The sequence below is a fragment of the Arachis ipaensis genome, chromosome B07 (assembly GCF_000816755.2).
Source record: "Arachis ipaensis cultivar K30076 chromosome B07, Araip1.1, whole genome shotgun sequence".
Taxonomy (NCBI): Eukaryota; Viridiplantae; Streptophyta; class Magnoliopsida; order Fabales; family Fabaceae; genus Arachis; species Arachis ipaensis.
The window spans coordinates 19,102,864-19,107,800 of record NC_029791.2 but is presented as its reverse complement, the minus strand read 5'-3'; the positions used below and the strand labels follow the sequence as shown (position 1 = coordinate 19,107,800).

The window sequence follows — 4,937 nt, the reverse complement described above, 5'->3', positions numbered from 1 at the left end:
ATCCCTAAAAGTAACTAGATTCTACTAAAAATATACTAAAAACAATGCCAAAAAGCGTATAAATTATCCGCTCATCACCGGTGCACCCAGCCACTGAGCCACCCACGTTCTCTCACTTCTCTGCTGTCACGCTCTCCTCTCACAGCGGCGAACCCACGTTCCTCCCAGTCTCCCACTACCTCGCAGCGGACAGAGCACCACGAAGCCCCAGGCACAGCCTGAATGACCCTCGCACACAGCAGTAGCAGTCTAGCAGAGCATGACCCTCGTCCCTCGCACCCAGCAGTAGCAAAGAACGACCCTCGCAGTCTCGCACCTAGCAGTAGCAGAGCACTACCGTCGCCACCCACAACACAGCACCCAGCCACCCACCAGTCACCGATTCAAGTCTCCCACCCAATCACTGATTCAACATAGCACCCACCAGTCACCGATTCAACACAGCACCCACGTTCCTCCCAGTCTCCCACCCAGCCATCGATTCAAATCAGATATGAAGCCCGAGCCACCGAGTCAGGTATGTAATTTGGTTAAATCAATGAACAATTGTTGCTATTTGTTGTTATTGGTGGTGTTTACTAGTGTAAAACCTGATTTTGTTTAACCTTGCTATTGGTATTGTTTGCTATTGGTATTTTTGACCTTATTATTACTGTTAATTTGGTTAAATTATGCTCAGCAATGGTATTGTTTACTTTGTTGTTGGTATTATTGTTTGTTGATTCATTGTTGCTGTCTTGCTGACTTGCTATTTGTTTAATCATTGTTTGCTGTTTGTTAGGTAATATTCTGTTTGTTGAATTATTATAACCATTGCTGTTTATTGATTCATTGCTGGTTATTGATTGATTTATGCAATTTGATGTCAGTTCAAGTGAAAATATGGGCGACACTGGATTGTCGCCAGTTCCTCTGTCGAATGAATCAACAAGCATCAGATCTCCAACTGCATTGCCTGCTGTGCCAGCTCCTCATAGAAACACAAGGAAGCTTGCTAGTAGAGGTCGACAAAAAGGCGGGCTGTTGAAGAAGCTCCTGTTGATGACTCCGCTGAAACTAAGATGGACAAAGGTAAGAGAAAGCCTTGTAGACCTGGGTCTTGGACATGAGATCACTTTACTAAAGATGAAACTAGTAATCCACAGTACCCTAGAGCTAAATGTAATTGGTGTGGGGCTAGTTATTCTTGTGATACACATAAAAATGGCACCAGTAACATGAAAAATCACTTGTTGTCGCAATGCAAAAAATTTCCAAAGGAGGCATTAGATCCTACCCAAAAGATTCTTTGTTTTCAAGATGTAATAAAAGATGATAGAAAAGGGATAGGTAGTTCACTTTCTGTCGTGTCTTTTGATGTTGATCGTTGTAAACAAGCGCTTACTAGAATGATTATTATGGATGAATTGCCTTTTTCGCCTGTTGAGGTGGAGGGTTTTCGTTATTATACGAGTTGTTTGCAACCCAAGTTTCCAATTCCTGAAAGGCTCGCAGTTGCTAGGGATTGTTGGAAGCTTTATTTGAATGAAAAAATTAAGTTGAAGTCTGTTTTTAATCAACCAAATCAAAATATTTGTTTGACAACTGATTATTGGTCATCTGAGCAAAACTTGAACTACCTTTGCCTTATTGCTCATTACATTGATGGTAATTGGAAACTGCAAAAAAGAATCTTGAATTTTTGTGCTATCAAGAATCACAAGGGGGAAACAATTGGTAGAAAGATTGAGAGATGTTTGTTGAGCTTGTGGATATCACGGATTTTTTCTATCACTGTTGATAATGCTAGTTCAAATAATGTTGCACTTTCTTACTTGAAGAATAGAATGGAGGATTGGAACTCACATCCATTAAGGGGAGAGTTTTTACATGTTGGATGTTATGCTCATATTTTAAATCTTATTGTGAATGATAGATTGAGAGAAATGTATGATTCAATTTTAAAGATTAGAAATGCAGTTAGGCATGTGCGTGAAAAGAACTGTGATTAAAACTATGATTAAGGAAGCTAAAATTCTGGAGAAAAGAACTGTGCATTTAAATGTTCCTACCAGGTAAAATTTTACCTTTTTAATGCTTGAAAGCGCTTTGAAATTTCAAAAGGCATTTGAACGATTGGGGGAAAGAGATTCTGAATATGCTATGATGGCTGGTGGGATCCCTAAGTCTGAGGATTGGGAGAATGCAAGGCATTTTGTCAAGTTTTTAAAAATATTTTATGATATAACCAACAAAGTTTCTGGTTCAACATTTCAATGACTTTTGTAAAATATTGTCTACACTTAAGCATTGGATGGGAAGCTTAGATCCGGTGCTTTCAAGCATGGCTGAGAAAATGAAGTCTAAGTATGATAAGTATTGGGGAAATATAAAAAACACAAACATGATGATTTTCATTGCAGTGGTTCTTGATCCTAGATATAAGTTTCAATTGATTAAGCGGAGTTTTGAAAAGTTGTATGAAAAAGAAGATGCCGAATTCTTGACTTCAAAGGTGAAGAAGACTCTTTTCAAGGTGTTTGGTAGCTATAGGCTGTTTGGTGAAATTGGTAACTATCAAAGATCTACTCGCCAAGATCCTTCTGAAATTGGCACACAAGAGTTTGAGGCACATGAAACTTCTTTTACTATGGAATTTGAGAAGGAAATGCAATTCAATGAGAGTGTTAACAAGAATGAGGTGGAGTTATATCTTATGGAGGCCTTAGAGAAGAGTGGTGTGTAATTTGACATTCCAATTTGGTGGAAAGTGAATTCCACTAAATATCCAATTCTTGGACAAATTGCAAGAGACGTCTTAGCCATGCCAGTTTCCACAGTTGCTTCAGAATCGACATTTAGTACTGGAGGAAGGGTATTGAATAATTATAGGAGTTCTCTAACTCCGATGACAGCTAAAGCGTTAATTTGTACACAAAATTGGCTCCGAAACTCTCCAAAACTTGTTCTTGAGGAACTCATCGAAGAATTGGAGAAGTTGGAATTAGGTATAGTTAAGTTTCGACTTATAATTTTCTTTATTTTAATCTAGTTTTTATTTATATATATAATTTGTTATGATTATTTCTTGTTTTATATATTTTGTAGAAGTTGCACCCATTCCTGACCCTAATGAAGAAGATTCTAGTGTTGAGTCTAATTGAGTACATCTTGTTATAGTATGAATTGTTCTCTTTATTATTAGAATGTATAACTAGATTAAAATATTTTTCTACTAGTGTTATATTATTATTATTGTTGTTCTTATTATGTAACTATTTTTTTATTTTAGGTTGGTTTGCGTTAAGAAGTTTAGCTGTTTTATTCGAGAAGACACCATAACTTGGCTATCTTTTAATGGAATTTTATTTTTATTTTCAGTTGTGTTCACTGTTGAACTTTTAAATTTCTTTAATTGTTGTATTTGAATTCTTTTTGTCGTTAAATTTTATTAGACCAAGACTTTGTTAACTATTGTGTATTTGTGTTAGTCGATTTTAATGTTATGACTTTGTGAAATAGTATAGTAGTATTTTTTTTGAATTGATTGAAAAAATCAAACCATTAATTTGGTTTGATTCGAATGCCTTCAATAAAAAAATCGAACCAAACCGCACCGCGAACACCTGTAATATCCCGACACATAAGTTTAGCATGGCGTGCTTGTTTATAAGGTACACCTTAGAATTTTTCTATTTTTTCGTAATTTCGAATCTCCACTAAGCCACGAAATATTTTCCTTGGTATAATTGACAAGTCAAATTTTAGATTAATAAATAGATCAACATAGTAATATTAAATATATATAGTAGTAACACCAGGATTCAAAAGAACTTTTAAGCCAGGTAAACTTTTCATATTTGATTCAATAGATAATTATTTCAAGATAATAAAAGTACAACATTTAATATATTAAAATTAGGTTGAAAATTTAAAGGAGCCTAAGAACTAAGTATAAATAACTTTTGTTTTCATGTTTATTAAAAAAAATTGGTGGACAAGTGATAAGTAATAAAGTTTTTAAAAGTTTTAGGAATCAAAACTCATTTATTTTAGTAATATATATATATATAGGGATGGATCTAAGTAGAGTGGTGTGGGGCAAGTGCCTCCACTACAATTTGAAATTTTTTTGAGTAGTATATGATAATAATATTTATTTGTCCCCATTAAATTATTAAATTTGACCCCACAATAATTTTTTACTCAACTTTTGGTACTTAATCGTTAATTTAAAAATTTTATATTAGATATTCGTTAAAATGATCAATTCTCAAATTTAAACGAAATTAGTATTCTTTTTTAAAAATCAACTCAAAAGAATATTATTTATCTTCTTTTTAAATTAGCTTTAATTTTTGCGTAACAACTATATTAATTGAAAGAACTTTTTTAACTATGAATATCAATAAGATTCGGCTTCTAATTGTATTGGGAAGTGAATTTTTAGGTAAAAATAATTTAGAAATATAAAGATACATTTAAATTTTTCTTTGACTATATGATTCTATGAATTAGCCAAATATAATACTGGGAATGGATATATATGCGGACACATATTCATAACCATTCGTAAATAATTAATGTACGGCTTAGATTAAGGAATCGGGTGAGAGGAGAATGCATGCCTATATAAAAGTAAGAGAAATAAATTAAATTTAGGTCATATAATCATGCACATACGTCAGAATTAAAAGTGATTAATAAAGGTGTTATATGATCATTAAAAAGATGATACGATTTTGTTTTAGTTACTTTTTTTTTCTCACTCGTATATAAGCACATTTCCTATTTCTCTCTTTACTTGTTGGGGTTGCAAAACATTAAAGCCGTATTTGAAAGGAAGGCTTAAATTTAAAAATAGAGATTGAAATATAGCGATTGAAAAATAAAGACTAAATTAATTTTTTATATTATATTTATTATAAAATATATAACATTAAATTATATCTTAGTGT

General features: G+C 33.2%; 1 long non-coding RNA gene across 1 annotated transcript in view; it reads left to right on the top strand.

The window, feature by feature from the left end:
- Positions 814–4,937, top strand: part of LOC107608648 — an 11,472-nt gene continuing 7,348 nt past the window's right edge. Inside the window, exons 1-2 of the long non-coding RNA XR_001612958.2 lie at positions 814–899; positions 2,716–2,721. This is a non-coding gene — a long non-coding RNA (uncharacterized LOC107608648). The remainder of the gene's footprint in view (positions 900–2,715; positions 2,722–4,937) is intronic.